Raw genomic sequence first — 19720 nt, forward strand, 5'->3', positions numbered from 1 at the left:
TTAAGACTTGTCCATGCTGATTGCCTAGGGCTGGTAGAGAGCTTTCTGTTAAGAGCCAAGAGACACACTGGAACTCAATCTGCCATGGAGACTGGGGAAAAAGCTGTGCAGAAAAACACAGGAAAAGAAAACATCCTTACTCTCAGAGGCACTACTATATTTAAGAAAGTCTTGTACCATCACAAAATGTATCAATATTGGCTTAGTGCATGCCCTTTAGTGCATATAGGTAATACCATTCTGATTACACAACTACATAGCCATTAGGCCAATATACTGGCCAGCTGTTTTCTTTGGGTGGCATGTTTCCTCTCATCATTGTTTTAACCGGCTAGTCTACAATGGGTTTGAGAAGAGACAATGTGCACAGGCACAGTGCAATATTCCTGGCCTCCAAATCCTTCTCTATGGGATATGGTGCAGTGTAGCAGTCAGAAAGTGGAAGAAAAATGTAGAAAATTACCTGGATTGCTGGACAATATTGCCAGCACCTTGAATGCTTAAGAATGCTTAGACATCTAGATGGGCCTACAGAGAGATGCAATGGCCTGGGATGTAGGCCTGAGCATCCAGAGGATATAAAGCTGCATTGTATAGGGAAATTAGTCCTTCAATCAACAGCAATTTCACCTCAGCTGAATTCAGATGCATAGTTTTAGAGTGGCATCTAACATTTTCCTGTGTAGGAAGACAAATCCCAGCCTTCATGAAACAATCATGGGCAAAACTCTACGTGCTCAGACATAGTCACAGCCTTCTGCTTTATCTAAATAGTATTTATGCCCACTGGACATAGTAATTAGAGGGTTACTGAAATTTGAATAAGATTATAAAGAAACAAACATTCTTTCTGTATAAATCATGCAGAAAATGCTCCTTTGCTACTGAAACAGCCAATTGAAATTGACTGCATTTAACATGACTGTAAAAGAATGTATAGCTTAGCTCTTTCTTTTAGACAAGACCAGTTTCTTCGTAGCTCACTGTTCTAAAACATGACGTGTTGAAAGTATCTTTTTTGCCTCAGCTTCTTTACTTCAGTTATTCACTTGACTCCAAATTGTCTCTAGTGCTTATACACAAAGCCATAACTACTTTCTGTGTGACAGTAATAAGAAAGAAAAAAAAAAAAAGGAAAATATACCCCATTCCATAACAAAATGGCAGATTTTACAATCTTGCACAGAAGGCTGTTCTGTTGATCTTTTTTTCATTCCAGGAATTCTGTACTGATGAGTGAATAAATTCTATTATACAAATAAATCTAGTTTATTTTCACTGGGACATGAAAGAGGACTCCTTCTAATCAGGAACTCAACATTAACATAGAGTAGGCCTTCAAAAAAATCAGGCTTCACTATTATATGATGCTACTGCCTATCCAGGCAAAATTGAGTCAACTCTTACATCTTATGTATGACCCTTGCTATGGCTCTCGATCAAGGGAGAGAGACTAAAAAATTATACTCTCTGTAGTAGGTCCACAATACTACGCCACAAAGAAGAGGTCTGTAGTGACCTCTTCTTGCAGCTTCCAGGGTGAGGTTACAGGCAGGATGGAGATGAAGAGTTCTTTGACTACATGTTCACTCCTATTGCTCTCAGGTGATACTTTTCTGTCAGTGAGATTGGCAGGCTCTTAGTATTTTCTAGCTGTTTTCTGCCAATATGATCTTGACTAATCCAGTTGCCTGTGTTAGCCCTTATATCCAAGTCGAAAACCTTCATTTGCTTCCCGGAAATATTAATTACCTTTTAAATCAGTAAGTTTTTACTGGTTTTATTGTCACTTGAAATTTTTAGGATGGAGGTTATTTTTTCTCCTTTTACTACAGAACTGCAACAAAATAGGCAAAACTGCTATTAATTTCCAGATGCATTGCAAAAGAAAAATCAATATACAGTGAAATAACAGGATTCCGATTTGTTTCTAGTAGGAAATGGGAACCACAACGAGTAACCTTGCAGTTACTAAACCAAAGAACTTCCTCATCTATTCCAGATGTTAAAAAAATTCAAAATAATAATAATAATTTCAAATATTAATTTCAAATTATTTTCAAATTATTAAGTTCAAATAATGATTTCAAATAATAATAATAATAATCTTAATTCGTTCCTCTAAACTTCTCTTTATTTCTTCTGGCAACACTCTTATTAGCATTGTATCAATGCGTATTTTGAAGATCGATGCAGAATGAAACATAAATTATTTCAAGCACCATTTACTATGTAGCATCAAATGCTTATTGCCCATATGCACAGCATCACTTTCACTTTAAACAATTAACCAGCTGGAAAATGGTTAGAACTATATGAATTCCTGATTCTGAAACAATTATTTCTTCAGCTACCTTCTACACAAAAATTGGATTTACATTTGCAGTTCTAATAATGCCACAGCCAACCCTATTCTACATGAATGTAAGCCTAGAGAACTCAGATAAAGCAGTCATCTTTCAAACAGAAATATTATTCATAGTACCCTTTTTATAACAAAATATGAAACTTCTGTAATTTTGCATTACATAATGAAGTAATATCTAATAAATACAGAATTATACACTGATTATTTACATTAACCCTGTGCAAGTTTGCCAATGACACCAAGCTGTGTGGTTCAGTTGATATGCTGGAGGGAAGGGATGCCATCCAGAGGGACCTTGACATAATTGAGAGGTTGGCCAACGCCAACCTCATGAAGCTCAAACAGGCCAAGTGCAAGGTCCTACACCTGGGTCAGGCCAATTCCAGGCACAGCTGCATATCAGACTGTAGTGACAGGACAAAGGGTAATGGGTTCAAACTTAAACAGGAGAAGTTCAGGTTAGATATAAGTCTTTTAGTTATAAGATGTAAGTTCTTTACTGCGAGGGTGGTGAGGCACTGGAATGGGCTGCCCAAAGAAGTGGTAAATACTCCACCCCTGGAAGTGTTCAAGGCCAGGTTGGACAGAGCCTTGGGCGACATGGTCTAGTGTGAGGTGTCCCTGCCCATGACAGTGGGGTTGGAACTAGATGACCTTAAGGTCCTTTCCAACCCAAACCATTCCATGATTCTATGATTCTGTGACTTTATTAGTATTTTCTGACAAAAGCTTCCTGACCAAAATAGGTAATTTTCTTTAAACAGTACTTAATTTTTCAAGAAACTGAAATTTATACAAGTTTCAGAGAATTTACATTATGCTTCAGATTTTTAAAAATCACATGAAGTACGAAAATCTAATTACTATGAAAATTCTGGGGACTGGATGATGATATGCAATTATATTTAATTCAGTATAATTAGACTGAATCGCTAGCAACCTGACAGGACTCAGATTCTCATCTGATTTACCTTGATACGTGTCAGTAATATCAGCTCCACTAGTATCAATATAGGTAATTATTCCCTTGTCTAACTGAAGCACCAATATCAGTGGATAAAATCTATCAATAAGAGGAAAACAGCCTGCATATCAAAATCTGACGGATCACTGCACTGATGTTCAGCAACTGCTTAAAGGATGAAGAGTCACTGTCTGTGCTTTATGCGTGCCTCGCACATATTCCACATCTCTTCATGATGTTGGACTTAAAAAAAACAAAAAAAATAAATCTCAACAAAACAGGATAAATAAATTAGACGTCAGTTTTCCCCTTGGCAATCTATGCAGCTCCCATTCATTTTAGAATATAACTATGTACCATAAATGACAGATTTTGGTCTTTTCATTAGCTTGATTTTAAGCTATCTGTAGCAGGACGCTATACAGTGTCCTTTCCATGAAGGAAAGTAATATAAAATCACTGTATACATACCACAGCAATAGGAACCTGAAAAAGAAGCAATCATATGATGCTTTAGAAGAAATACTTCAGTTTACGTAACACAGAATTAATCAATTTCATGCAAGAAAACTGCCCTTCATCAGAGTAAGCAAGCAGACTTTTAAGTATTTTTTTCTAATCTGGATTACTTTTAATTTGTTTTGATTATATTTCTGTGGCCATAAATAAAAAAAAAAGAAGCCTTTTCCTTAGCCTTTTCATTATCTCTCCTGTAGTACTTAGACTGAAATCATTGCAGAGAATACATGTCTTTTCTTCTTAACACAATAATGAATTTATTATGTTGCTTCATGATCTATACAAAAGTGTATTTTGATCTGACATTTCTATGCATAAAACCTAAGTTATGATCCAAACGTCACTTGAAAAAGACAGACTCGCAGTTGTGTCTCCTGCCCTCTCTCCCAGCCCAGCCTCTCCTTACAAAGACAGCAATCAAACATACCACAGAAATGAAAGGAGAAAAGATGCATACAAACTTCACAGGCAATAAACATTCCAGCAGCTCCCTCCAAAAGTGTGGATAACCATTCTGAGGGTAAGTAAATGGGAAGCAGGATCAGAAATTATACTGTTTGTCACTATGAAGTTAATCAGCACTTCCACGTTTCTCACATGCAATGTATGCAGACTCTCCATAAAAACTGCAATGAAACTGTAGAAGCAGCTCTGTTACTACTTTGTGGCCTAGAGAAAAAGGATTTCATTTGCCAGACATCCAAAAAAATCTTCTACGCATACCAGTATGCACTGTTTGCACGTAATCAGAATACACTGAAGAAGCTACAAACTTATATTTAGGCATCACTGAAGAAAACTAGTAATGGAGGGAACAGAAGCATACTTTGGTGTCAGGAAAATGTACCTAGAGTGCACGACAAAATCTATTAAAAGTATTTAAAGACAATTGACAAAAGATGACAAAGAATCATCAAGAATTGTTTTTTATACACTTTTGTAACTCCTCCACTGCTTTGATGGTCTGTATAAATTGTTTCAGCATCTCTGGGTTGCCTATATAACTAAACGAGCACTTAACTACTGCTAGCTGCAATTCCAACTTCCATCCTCCCTGCCAGTTCTTCTACCGGCTGAGAAAGAGATGACTATCATAGAATCATTTAGGTAGGAAAGACCTTTAAGATCAAGTCCAACAGCTAATCTAACACCGACAAGTCCACCATTAAACCATGTCCCTAAGTGCCACACGGTGCATGTCTTCAGTAGATACAAACGTTGAACAGGGCTTTCAAAAGCTCTCCTTGAAATCTTACTTCTTTCTCTCAATACAAATATACCACCAAGAGGTGAAAATTTCACATGCAAAGGTGACATCCTGACCTCATTATAATCAATGGCAAAACTCCTCCTAGGTAAGTAAAATCTTTGACCTTTTCAATCAAGGTTCTTAAACTGTTAATATCAGTGTCCTCCTCAGCAAATTGTTTAGAACAATCCCATTCCCATCATCTTCTTTTGAAATCTGCATTTTCTTCATCAGATTCTTCTGAATCAGTATCAAAAACATGCATTAGCACAACTAAAAAGAATGGTTGATCAGCTCCTAGAAGTCCTAACAGAAGTCTCGTAACAATAGGCTGCTATTGCTCCAGTTATACATATCTCCCTGAAAGGCAATAAAAACCTCTGGTTACACACCTATTAATCACATCAGTCCTGTATCTTTTTTACTAATTTCTGATGAAAGCTTCTTGATGAAAAAAATGCACTCACTAACTTAATTTTCCAGTCAAAGGGAAGTTTTGAACTCTTTTGCACCTAACAATTAAAAGACAATAATTTCCAGTAACATTTTCAGACCAGGACTCTTAAATACTTTCTTTCAGAGAGAAGGGGAATTAAAAAAACAAAAACAAAACCAAACAAACACAACAGCCAGATGGAGGGGGATACAAGGTGTGTGCAGCAGCATACAATAAATACAGATACCTCATTCTTCCAAGAGACCCTGTGGAAGAAACCCGCATTTATCAAGAGCACTTGAGTATTCACTTTGATGCTTACTTTGTTCACAAATCTTCATAAGAGACTATCATGTTTAAAACAGGAGAACTAGCAACTCTAAAAGATTTTATTCAGCCTTTCTTTGTTACATTATGTTCAACAGCTCTGTGTTCAGTACAAACCATCTACCTTCAAGCAAGAAATGTTCACATACAAGAGGAATACATTGCTAGGCTGCTAATGCAGATGGTATCCATAGATTTAACCTAAATACATCAATTAGAAATGAAAATATCTTTCTCTGACTTGTATCTTGATTTGAACTCCTCCCCAAACTATTCGCTCTTGTCAATTCTACAGCCCTGATCGCCATACAACTGCATCTTGACCATGTCTTCAAGCTTGCTGTTGAGACTGAATTTCGCTTCCCCACTGCTCTCTTAAGCCTGATTTATATAGAAAGAGAGCCGAGTACACAGAAGCCAAAAAGGATTATGTGGCAACCTCCAGTTAGACCTCTGGTGTGGATGATGGAGGTCAGCAGGGCAGACCTAACCCACGTAAGAAGACTCTTTATTATCTGCTTTATCTATTGAATATCATTTTCCGTTTCAACTCTCTGATCTTTCAGTATATGTTTTCACAGAATATACAGAGTAATTATATCCCAAAACAGCTTCAACTCCAACATGAAATATCAAAACTCCACTTAATTAATAGCATGGCTAATTAATCAATGTTGCTTATTTTGTCTACGAAAAGAGGAAACATAAAAGATTAAATTGGTAACTGGATTGTTGCATATTGTCATCATACTCCTCTAAATTTAAGCTGTATATGAACAACTGAATAGCTAGCTAGCTGTGAATTGGGTAAAATGCCAGTAATGCATATATTCTACAAACTAAACACAGTATATGCACACTGCTTCTTTTCCATTGGAATTTAGTGGTTTGGGGTTTTTTTCCATGGAAATCTTACATTCACGCTTGCAGTTCACCCACCTCTTGTCAAAGCAAGGTTTCAGTTCGATAGTTAGACACCCTGGAGACTTAATGATAACTGGCAAAAACTTGAATAATTACAGTTTTGTATAATTAAAATCCTAAACATACAGAATGTCTGTGTCATGTCATTTTCTTCATATGCTTCTATAAAAGAGATATTTAAATCCATGTGAAGTCTTTTAAAATAAAAATCCAATGTCACATTACTTCCTACTCCAAAATAACATGATTCAAGAACTTTTCTGGTAAGCAGTATTGAATAAACTCTGTTTCTATGTTAGCTGCAATGATAAATTCTTAAAAGCACATAACAGCTTGTATTCATTTTATGGTCTCAAGACAGTACAGTGCTGCTCAATAACTTATTCACAGATTTTCAAAATCTTGTGCTACTTACTACTTGGTAGATTTACAAATACGAAATTTTAGGTCCCCCCTTCACTCAAGCACTAGACCTCATCAGAGCACCCAGTAACTGAAAGATGCCTCTTCCTGAATCCATCAAGGCAGTCAGGGGCTAGAGCACTTGCTCTGTGAGGAGAATCATAGAATAGTTAGGGTTGGAAAGGACCTTAAGTTCATCCAATTCCAACCCCTCTGCCATGGGCAGGGACACCCCACACTAAACCATGTCATGAAGGCTCTGTCCAAGCTGACCTTGAACACTGCCAGGGATGGAGCATTCACAACTTCAATAAGCAACCCATTCCAGTGCCTCACCACCCTAACAGTAAAGAATTTCTTCCTTATATCCAATCTAAACTTCCCCTGTTTAAGTTTTAACCCATTACCCCTTGTCCTGTCACTACAGTCCCTAATCAAGAGTCCCTCCCCAGCATTCCTATAGCCCTCTCTTCAGACACTGGAAGGCTGCTATGAGGTCAACACACAGCCTCTTCTTGCCCAGGCTGAACAGCCCCAACTTTCTCAGCCTATCGAGAAGCTAACAGGGCTGAGATTCTTCAGGCTGGTGATAAGATGGCTTTATTGGGTACCTAACATCAGCCTGCCAGTGCCTATGAGGAGGTTTCCAACAAGATGCAGTCAGGGTCTTCACAGACATGCATGGCAGAAGAACAAGAGACAACAGGCATGAACTAAAGCTAGGAGGTTATGATTAAACATAAAGAAGAAAAATCGAATATGAGGCTATGAGGATAATTGAGTATGATTGTCCAGAGAGGTTGTGGAATCTCTTTCCTTGGAGGTCTTGAGACAGAAGTGGACAAATCCCTAAGCAACATGGTCTTAATTCTATGACAACTCTACTTTGACCAACAGGTTGGACTACATACCTCCTAAGGTCCCTTCCAACTTGAATGCTTCTGTGATTTGGTGTAATCATGAGCACTGCAAAAAGGAGATGAAACTTTCAGTTAGACCTGAACACATCCTAGGGACACATCAGTTAAGCCTCAGTGGAAAAAAAAAAAAAAAAAGAAAAAAAGAGAGATTGAGTATTACCACCCTTGGCCAGGGCACTGATGAGATTTCCACAGACACAGACTACCATTCTGGTCACATTTACTGAAGAAATATAAATTCAGATTGAAAAGGACAGAGAAAGGCACAAAGATATCTGTAGGAATGGAGATATTCTTACATGAAAACAAAACAGAAGGGTAAACTCAGGCTGACTAAATGAAGGCTTAGAGGATGTATGATTTTTGTTTGAACAAAAAGTAAACCCAGGAAAGTTATCAAATAATCTTTATTTAAACAAGTATAAATTGACCATGTGCCAATCTACTAGCACACATACCTAGACTTCTCTTTACAAGTCTGTAAGCATCTTTACATCCCTTCTTGATCTACTTGCAGAACTTATAGCTGATGAGATGCATCAACTACCATAATAAAAGTGTCTTGTGGGGAGGGAAGGGGGAGAGAGACAAACATAGAAAAAGGGAAAGGGAACTATAAAAGCCAAAGGAGAAATGGAAAGGGGAAAGGCATAATTCATTCTAGTGGGTAGTCAAGAAAAGAACTGACAGGGTCTCTCTGGTAAGAGACACACTCCCAGGTGTCCTTTCCAGTGCATAATTTGGTCCACCACACTTCTTTTCCCATAGAAATTATACAGATTTCTTCCTGATCTGTTCAAATTCACTATTGACTGTCCCCACTTAATGATTCTATTAACACTGATTGGAGTAGTCTTTGATAAGGGGCTGGTTGGGTAACGCTCATAAGACATTTGCCTTTCACCTAATACAAACTAAAAACTGCAAGAAACAGTGCAAGAAAAGGATACTGCAAAAGAGTGAGTCTGACATCAGTGGCAACTACCTGCCATGGGAAACCTGACATAATAGTAGCAGCTAGGTGTACAGGTGGAAGGCCACAGGAACAACACTATGATACCAACAGTGTGAGGACAGGAAGGGAAATACTACCCCAGCAGCTTTGGTGAAAGGTTACAGAGCTGCAGGTGAAAGACGGAGTGCAAACTGCAAATAGGACACCCTTGGCATTGCAAAAGGTTGAGGCTCCAAAGCCACTGTGCAGCACACCACCTTCTTTACGAATAAGTTCAGGCTCAAGACTCCTTATATCTTGCATGCATACAAGACTGACTTACCCTTCAGGGCTGTCAGCTTCTCCAGTGGACTGGATACTTTTCAAGACACTCACTAGACAAGGCCTTCTCATGCTCAGCCTGAGCCATATACAGGACTCAAGCTGAAGAAAGCCCCAGGAGTGAGAGTCAGCCATTCTGGAGAACCAGCAGCCTATATCTTGAACAGAAATTAACTTAAAACAAAAACCGAGTCTCAGAGCAGAAACTGAATTAAGAGATACAGAATCCAGCATCATCTACTCCAAGACTGAAGAACTGGCGACAAATAAAAGATGTACAGTAAGTACTTATCTTCTTACAGGCATTTCTGAGCTAACTTCACTGAAGACCATTTCATTTCCTTAAACAAAAATAGCTTACATGTGTAATAGCTTTAAAACCAAACTATTTTGATAGTTATGGGACATTACAAAGAAACTTTGGCAAAGTATCATGATTTGTGAATGATAAATGTTAACGTTTCTATTGAAAAACACTATTAACAATAAATTACTGGATAATAAGAACATATACTTGCTTCCTACTACCTTCCCAACTCATAATGCACATAATACACTGCATTAATGCTAAAGATAAGTAAACACCCGATCTTGAAGGCTGTGTAATAAAAGGTTTCAATCGCTTTTCCTTATAAAGGAATTACTAAATTGCATAATTTCACCTTGCCTATCTTGACTGTGTAAGGAAGTACGAACAGTAAAATCTAATCAAACTAAAGATTTGTTTAGCCCAATATCTTGGCTTCCAAAGCCCAACAGCAGATGAGCAAGGAAAAATAAGGAAGCACAATGGAACTATGCAATGGTACCTCCTTGGAATACTCAAAGTATCCAGGACATTTGCGGGCTGTGGACATTCTGATCCAGAACCATTGTCTGTCTGCTTTCTAGCTTTTTCTACATTTTTCATCTAGGAATTTGTCTAAACCATTATTGAACTTGTGTTAACTTTTTGCATTGACAAATTTCTTCAGCAAAAAGCTACACTACTGTATATTTTAAAAAAATAGAGAAGCATGGAGAAGTTTGGGTATGTCTTCACTGGAAAGTTACATCATACCTTATAGTTGAACAGATTTTAGGATGTCCCCAAAGTACCAAAATACTATTTTTGAACAGTAGGCTGTTTGGCTGTAATTTTTAAGCTGCTTGAAGATGAAACTATAGATTAACACATACAAATAAACTTCATGATATTATTAAAGTTTCAATAATAAAGTCAACACTAGTGTAGCCTTACCCGACACAATCTCACATTCACAATGCATTCATTGCAAGTAAGCCACATCAAGTAAGGGATAAATTAGTTGGTCATGTAGGAGAATCCTAACCTAAAAACTCAAAACCAGGAGCAAATGAAACATAATTTCATCAAGAAATGTTAGCTTTAAAATGCCTTACTCACACACCAGTTTCAGTAAACAATTTAAACTTAAGTGATACAGCAATGCAACTTTCTCTGGAAAAACAAAATAATGCTTTCTTCTCTGAAAATCATTGCTGAAACCCTGAAGCATGACAAATAGATTTCATCATGGAACAGTCCAATGTTCTGTCTTTACATGAGAGTTATCTTTAATTCAAACCAGCAAATGCATTATGTACCTTCCTACTTAAATGCAGCAACAGGAAAAAAAAAAACAGTTTCTTATTCACCCTAGAAGAACCTAGAAAACTGGTAAGTACTCATTAACTTAAATTCCTATGGAAAATTAATTTCACATAAACAAGATGCATACAGGACATAGCATATAATCCTTAGCAAATCTGTTCCAAACACCTTCTGTAAAAGGGAAAAAAACCCTCATTCCTGAGATACAGTAACCTCTCTCAGCTATGATTCAGCTATGACTACACTGTAAACCAGAAGTACTGTCTATTGCAGTGTGTATACACACACCTTTAGTAGCTTTAAATTATCTAATCTGAATATTGATTACATGAAACAATAGCAGTACACACAGTCTGGTGAATACGTGCTTAATTTACCATTTTGGAGGTGACCAGGTAACATCTCAAGATTTCTGTCATTTTTCATTGGTTATGGTTGTTCATGCACACAGGATTCAAGTATCTTCAAAACTACATTTCTCCTACCAAGCCCTAGTTGAATACTAAGAAACTAACTAATCCAACTACAGTTGATCACCCCCCCCACATTCATGGTAATTCAAACTGGTATTCATACCATTTTCAAGATGGGTAAACATGAATTTGATCACTATTTTCAGGATGTAAATTACATTTTTAACAGCAACTTCCATGGGATTATCTCAGGTAGTGAGATGAACAAATGAAAATTATTTTCCACTTCAAATGATTTTTAGAAAGTACATATTTTTCTATAACTGAATCTCTTTTTAATGTTACTTGCCACTGAATCATAATATTGCCTTTTATTCCCAGGAAAATTTGAATAGGATCAACTGCAGCAATTGAAGCATGTATTGGGACTTTCAGCAGTGAAGACACAATTTCACTTTTAATTTTAAACTGCTCTGGGCACAGGAAGATGGTGGTAAATAGAAGATACACAACAGCTTACAAAATACTGTTCCTACTGCACCCTGTAGATTGCTCCTCATTTGTGCAAAAGCAGGTTAATGGAAAAACAAACACTACTCTTTTCAAAACTGCTATTTTAACATCAGGTTGAAAATATTTGGGTGTTTTACACATTCATGTAAATTTTGATACCAAAATACAAAGGAATCTGACACCCAGAACAGTGTTCTAGGTAGTCTTAACTAACTCTGGTGCTGCACTTGTATTAACTCGGTCACCAAGTGTTTTTCTTGCTTTCAGAGTTCTGAACTGACAACGACATTTGCACACAAAAGAAAGTTATTTCAATATTTGCATGAAGAAGCTAGGACCAGTGGTAGGTAAATATGACTGATCTCTGCTTTTCACTGAGGCCATGACAAGTTTTTTCCCAATGTTTTGGATTATCTCTCTGCCATCATAATGAAAAACAGGAGTTAAAATAGTGTATTATTTGCATCATTGACAGTGGAAAGTCATATATCATTGAGGTATTTATTTTATACAAATTTATTTATACAAATAACCATGCAACTGAAATGTACAAAGGGATGGAACTGCCTTCGAAATCTGCTCCGCTATTATGACAGAGAATAAGCCTGCATTTCTCTCTCAACAAAGTAGGCGTTCTGGGTACAAAACATATGTAGGCAGAGGGCATTGATACAGGAATGCACCGGACATGAGACAAAATTGAGAAACATTCAATAAGAAGATAATTTTAATTATCTTCAGTCGATCTAGGGAAGCTGTTGGGGAACTGGAGGGGGGATGGAGGAAAAGAGATGAGAGAGGGGAGATATGGAAGGGCATTTGAAAAACCTTAATGTGAAACACCTTTCCTTTTGCTCATGAGTTCTCAGCAGAGCTTACAGGCCTTTGTGAGCTTGCAAATTAAAACCTGAGTAACTGTCACAAAACTATTCTCTCACAGAAAACAAAATGTCAAGGAACTAAAGCTGGCAACGTTTAAAGACAAATATGTTTAAATTCCTCAGTTTCTGTCTCAGCACTTGTTTTGCGCCGTTTCTGACAGAGATTCTCAACAGCTTTTGCATCAGAAAAGCACATTCATGCATTTTCATATGTCAATAGGTCTCCACAATTCACTTTCCCACTTCCTTGTCATTCTTCAGGCTTCTAAACATTCATCCCCTCCTCATGTAGTCTAACAGTGGGTTTAGACTTCTTCGGAGCACTTAAAAACACAAACTGCCGTGAGCTCAGGCTAAATCTATCAAAGATGAATACACACTTTGTGCATTACACGTAATACCTGCTTTTTTCCCTCTGTAACAGTGATAAGCAGGGATGACGACTGCCTGCTATTACAGTTCATTTCAGATCAAAATCCAGGCATTTTATGTGAGTCAAAACAACTGTACCCTTGCCGGAAACCACCCAACCGTCCGATGCCCAGCGATGCTGCCCTGGAAACTACCCTGCCGGGATGCATACACCGAACATGGCAACTGCACACAACTCTGTCCACGCTACCCCATTGCCGGGATGGCACGCATCCTGCCCGCCCTCCGGCCACCGCCTGCTCCGGGCCGCTCCGACATGGGCCCAGTGGCAGTGCCTGACTGACGAGCACCTCGCCGACCGCTCCGCTCCCACCTGCTCCCGTTCGGTCCCGACGGGGCAGCTCCCCCGGCGCCCTCCCCTGCTTCCCGATATCCAGCGCACCCTGGGGAGCTTCCAGCGTTCTTCCTGCCGGCTGGGGCTCCAGCAACCGGCCCCTGCCAACCCGGAGCTGCGGCCCGGCACCCCACAGGAGGAAGACACGGCAAGGGAACCCCGCTCCCGGGCCAAGTACGGCGCGCACACACCAGGCAGACAGAGCAGACGCCCAGAAAACTCCTTTTCCACTCACGCTCCTGCGAAGCGAAAGTTGCCGGGAGGCGGCTGTTCCCACAGCACCACCTTGCCCGCCCTGACACGGCCCAACTTACCCAAACCCTTCCAAAGGTCTCCCAAAACCCCACCTCTACAGGTCAAAGGCAACAGCCTGGGACCGGGCAGAACTCAGGGCCGGTGCCACTCACCTTCCCGCGCCTCCCTCCGCCTTATCTCTTCGCTCGCGGGCTGCAACTTCCAATCCTTCCACCAACTGCCATCTTCCACCGGCGCGGCGGGGCAGGATCGGAGCGGGGAGGGGAGGAAAGTTGCGGCGGCGGCTGCTGCCGCGGGGATTAGCTGGCCATCTCGCCGGCGGCGGGCGAGCCTGTGCCGTGCGGAGGGCGGGGCGGCGGCAGCTGGCGAGGGGCTGCGCGCTGCGATCGCAGCAGCCCGTAGCGACGCGGGGAGGATTTACTAAAAATAGCCGCTCGGCGCGGCGGGGGGAGGCCGGCGGGCTGGTCTCTGCTGTGCCGCGGTCCCCGCTGCGGCCGCTGGGGGCCGGGCGGGCAGTGCAGCGCCACGCCACGCCACGCCACGCCACGGTGGGGATAGAGCTATGGGGCGCCTTGCCCGGGCAGAGGGGTAGGAAGGCGCTTCGGGCACGAAACTCTAGAGGCTGCGGCTCCCCCGGCCCGGCTGCCCGGAGCGGGCGGGGTCGGGCAGCGTCGGGCAGCGTCGCGCTTCGCTGATGGGAACCTTCTCGCTGGGCCCTGCTTCCCACCCGGCCGTGGCTCTGTCGGTAGCGGCCGGAGTGCGGCCGCGGTGCCAGGAAAGGGCAGGGCTGTGAAGGCCGGGGCCGTACCGAGGCTCTGCCGGGCTTTCACCGCCGCCCCTCGGCGGCTGGTGCTGGCCGGTTGCGGAGGAGCCGCTCGGTTATTTTCACCCCTTGCACTGGTTCCGCCGCCGCTCTTCGGGGCAGGGGATGCACCTGACCCTCACCCTGCTCCCCGCTAGCGCAGCGGAGCCCGGCGGGGTGTGGTAAGGACACGCATCCGGGAGGGCACCGCCGCTGCCTTCACCCGGCCTTTGGCTTTCCCCGCAGGGAGAACGGGCAGGAGTTGCTGTCTGGCCCTCGCGGGGTGAGTGTTACTGTGCCTGGGGCTGTCACATCCCAAGGTGACTGCACATTCCTCTAAGTGCTTCTTTCCCGTCGAGGACTTACCAGTCTTGATATCTCTTACTATATTCAGCTGGAGGATGCCCATCTTTCTGAGCCCACATTAGGTCTCTGGTAAAAACGGTCTGCAGGTTTCCCTTTTCCCAGTGCTGATTTGTATGGTATATGAAGCTCTCTAATCTATGGAACCTGTCTTAACTATGTTTATCTCTAACCTAAATTTATGGATAGATTTTTTTTTTATTACTTGGGAGAGGAAGGGCTGTCTCCTTTTATTTCTCTCCTTCCAGGTAAAAGTTAGCCTCAAAGCAGTTCAGTTCTTGGAAATTTAAGTAATAAAAAAAAAAATAAAAATAAAGTCACTAGCTATATTCCATCTAAAGGCTTTGGAATTTACATTTGTATTTTTATATATTTCACTTATCATAGAAGTTTCAAGCTGTTTTACTCTTTTTAATTTTATTTTTATATTTTAAGATTGATTATATTTATTATTTCTATCATATTGGTTTCAGATGTTAGCTTTTCTGAAACAAATGTTTAAAATCGGTCTTTCCAAGACTGCTGAAGAACTAGTTAAGTATAAAAGGTACAGCTGGCAGCTAAAGAAAGAGGTTTCGAATTTAGCCTGAATGTCATTTATTGCTCTAGGGATACAACAGATAAAAAGTCAACTGTGGTAAGCAGTGAGTTTTGTGACCCTCAAAATAAATGTCACTTCTTAAAATTAGAAACAAAACTGTGTCTGTGTATGTTTCAACTTGGAGAGGAATCTCATTATATTGTTTTGGTTTGTATTCTAGTGCGGGAATCGGTTTCAATGGGATTGCTAGATGTTAAGTCATGGAGTGCCATGTGACAGATACATCTAAGTCCAAATAGGCTAATGAAATCACACAGCACTGTTTCTCTGACAGATCAATACCCTTCAAACTGATGCATACTTTTGTTTCATTATGTACTCTCGTCCTCTGTCTACTTGAAGGAGGCATTGGCATTATAATTACATTCTAAAAGGCTAGTCACTGTTCCAATGCTGTGCTGGGAACTCCTGAATTTGTACTGGAAAATAACAGGCATCTCTGAGACACCCATGTGTATTTGTTACTGCTGCGCTTGCCCCTACTCATTTCCACTCAGTGCTAATAATATAATGAAGTGGTGTATAGTGGTAATACTTAGGGAGCTTTTATCTTGCTTTTGCTAGATCTGCTACTGCTATAGCGTTACTACATTATCTACTCTTAATTCTACTGATCAAAATATAATTTATAGACCTGACTGATTTGCTGCAGTGAATATGTGTAGCTCTTCTTTCAAATGTAGCATTCTCTCTATTCTCATTGCCTTTCTGAGTTGTTACAAACACTCATCAAAAGTCATGGGAGTGAGAAGAGAAAGTAATATGCCTGCATTATAACTTGTAATTTATAAAACCTGAGATGAGGTGCTTAAATCCTTAAAGCATTTTTATCCCTAAGAAGAGACTTGAGTCATCCTTCCACATCCTTCCCTTCATCTCTGCTACACCGTGAACTGGTGTCTGCTGCTGTATGATGCTGTCCACATACCGATAATTTACAATAACTGATTTTTTTAATGAAAAAAGCTTGCATATTTATCACACAGAGGATCACCAAGGTAATTTTTGGGAGGGCCACAAAAGGTTTTGAAAACCATGCTGGAACAGAAAAATTGTCTTCCCTATGGTTCCTCACTTAAGGTAGGGCCTAATGAAAGCACTAGGAGAAAAGATGTCCGTCCGTCCATCCCCCCCCCGCCCCAGAAAACACTGAAAATATTGAAATAATTAAAAAAAAAATAAACCACACAACTGCATAGCATTCAGCAAACCTTCCTTACATTGGCACAGATTTTACTATCATTAATACTGTGGCAAAATGGCTTTCAGAAGTTCCACGCTTTCAATGGAAACTACTTGAGGAAATAAAAAGGCAGTGAGGTGTAATAGTTCATCAAGCAGTACTTAAGGCTCATCAAGCAGTGCGCAATCCCCTCACTGAAAGGGAATGTCTAGGATGTTCTGTACTGTGTGACCATTAAAATTAATACTCAGCTATGTCCCTTTCCCATTCTGTTCATAAGCTATCATTTCACAAAAAGTGAAACCCATTGAGATGAACAGAAAAAAATCCTTCACATCTAGCAAGACCAAATTGGACTTCCAGCGTACATGTGCCTGTTAACTTGCAGATCTGAGTAAGATGGAAGTAACGCTTTGCCATGAAAACTGTTAAGGAATGAACAAAAGATAAGTCTACCCTATTACTCGATGTTATTACGCCAGCTCTTTGCTGAAACAATCAGTCCTTTTGGATGCATTTCTGTTCCTGGACTGCCAGGCAGTAGATTATTTTCATTATCTCTGGCAGTCAAGAGGCTTCAATTACTCTTCTCTGGTGTAATCTTACAACACACCTATGCTTCTAGTTACATCCAGTGCAGGTCGACAAGACATACTTTCCAGAGATTATTCTTAAATTCAGCTGTGTACTTCCCAGGTAAGATGAATAAACACCACAGAACCTAGCTGGTGTTTGTTCCTTAAGTTCCTGTCCAGTTTTGAAAGGGGGGTTAGAACTAAATGGTCTTAAGGTACTTTTAAACCTTGTGATTCTGTGAGCTCATGGCTCTGCTTTTTATCTTCACATTCAGGGAAGTTCAAGTCATTCTGTGCTCCTCTTTAGAAATCAGTACCAGCTGCCTCTCATTTGTCACCTTATAGGACTAGATCCTTGCGATGTTTCAGATCACTTTTTTAATAGAATTAATAGATACCTAGAAAGTTGCACAGGTCAGCCATGCACCATGTACCTAAAAAAATACAACGCTTTAACCAGTGTTGTGCAATTCTCTATGTATGCTTTATATATGTATTAATGCTTATAAGATTATCTGCCATAGCAATTATTTGTATTTTATTAAGAATGTTTGCATAACTTCCTCCTTTAAAATGTTCAGATTTGTCTTCTGTAAGAAAAATATCAACATTCAGTTTCAGGAAGGGGTGTAACTTACTTGCGATGTCTATTAGTTTGACTGAGAACTAATTAAAGTCTTCTTCTGCGTAAGACTGCTAGCCTTTTAGTAAGTATCGTGCTCATTGGCTCATAAACATTACAATTTCACATGTTTCAGATTGGGCATAATTGTTGATTTTGTTTACAGAAAGCGTTTGCTTTTTACCTGAAAAAAGATCGGTGGTTTAGCTGATCAGGCAGTTTTACGCAATTTGTAAATAGCCACTTAACTGCTACAGAAGCAGGCAATCTAAATAAATCAACACAGATGCCAACATTTTAAAGTTAATAGGGTTTTTTTGTACTAACATTAAAAAAGAACAGTTATAGATTTTAATAACACATTTAAACATATCTATCTCCTTCACACTGGAAATAATTAACGTACGATTAGCTCCTTCGGTGCCTGGGCTTTCAGGAATGTGTACACATATCTACATTCAATAGGACTATTCAGGTTGTTATTACCCCTTTTTCACAGCACCAGTGGTTAGCCAATATTTGGAAATTTGTGGGGTATTTCTCAGAAACATGATAGAGTCAAATGGGTTTTGGTCCTGACCTACTTGTATGCAGAGAATATAAACATAGCTTGATTCCTCAAACAGAGTAAGTTCTGAAATGAGTGACCAGACATAACGCCAAGTCTGCACACTACTGCCCTGCCACAGCACTGTGCCTCCAGACTGGGTCTTTGTTGTAGTTTAAACCCAGACAGACAGCTTCTTACCCACTCCCCCCCCCCTTCTTGCCCTCCCCCTACTCCTGGGGGAACAGAGAGGAGAATCAAAAAGAAATGCAACTCCCACGGGTTGAGATAAGAACAGTTTAGCAACTAAGGTATAACACAAATCACTACTGCTACCACCAATAATAGCAATGATAAATGATCTAGGTGTTCCTGCTCCGGCAGGGGGATTGGACTAGATGATCTTTTGAGGTCCTTTCCAATCTCTAACATACTGTGATACTGTGATACTGTGAAATAACAAGGGAAGAGAATACAACACCTCATCACCAGCCAACCGATAACTCGCCCCCCAGCCCAACCAAGCACCAGCCGATACCTCCTCCAACCCTCCAGTCCTAGCCCTTCCGGGTAACTCCCAGTTACATCCTGGGCATGACGTGCTGTGGTATGGAATACTTCATTGGTCAGTTTGGGTCAGGTGTCCTGTCTTTGCTTCCTCCTGGCTTCCCTCCTCCCTGGCAGAGCATGAGGCTCACAAAGTCCTTGGCCAAACCAAAACATCATTTTTATCAGCTTTGTTCCCAGCTGAAAGTCAAAACACAGCACTGCACCAGCTACCAAGAAGGAGAAAAAATGACTGCTACTGCTAAACCCAGGACATTATCCACCCCTTACTCCATACCATTCACGTCATGCTCAGATCCCACATTTTCAATATGCCATCACTCTGATCTCAGTGCACGTCTATCTTAGTGCATGGACTAGTCCCTATAAAGCTGCTGAGTCCATCTGGTCCATAATGTCAGGCTCCATCTCTTGTAACAGTCTTTCAGAGCAGGAGAGGCTGTGCGCAGTGTTCACACACATGAATAACGTGGGCAATAGTGTCCATTGCTAAGTCCACCCCTCGATCATGAGTCCATCTCGATGTTGCATCTCTGCTCTGTTGGCCTTAAGGGTCATGGGTCCACCAGGCTCAAAATAATTCACTGTCCTTCCATCTCCAATGCTTCCAAAGCACTGGAGGTGCCCAGTGGACT

General features: G+C 40.5%; 1 protein-coding gene across 2 annotated transcripts in view; it reads right to left on the bottom strand.

The window, feature by feature from the left end:
* Positions 1 to 14141, bottom strand: part of HDAC9 (histone deacetylase 9) — a 451614-nt gene extending 437473 nt beyond the window's left edge. For both annotated transcript variants that reach the window (XM_061356435.1, XM_061356432.1), the window contains exon 1: positions 13978 to 14141. The gene's annotated coding sequence lies outside the window, so the exon portion shown is untranslated. The remainder of the gene's footprint in view (positions 1 to 13977) is intronic.
* Between the last annotated feature and the right edge of the window lie 5579 nt (positions 14142 to 19720).

The sequence above is a fragment of the Neopsephotus bourkii genome, unplaced genomic scaffold (genome assembly GCF_033783945.1).
Source record: "Neopsephotus bourkii isolate Nb327-2 ecotype Australia unplaced genomic scaffold, CSIRO-AGI_Nbou_v1 NB_855, whole genome shotgun sequence".
Classification (NCBI taxonomy): Eukaryota; Metazoa; Chordata; class Aves; order Psittaciformes; family Psittacidae; genus Neopsephotus; species Neopsephotus bourkii.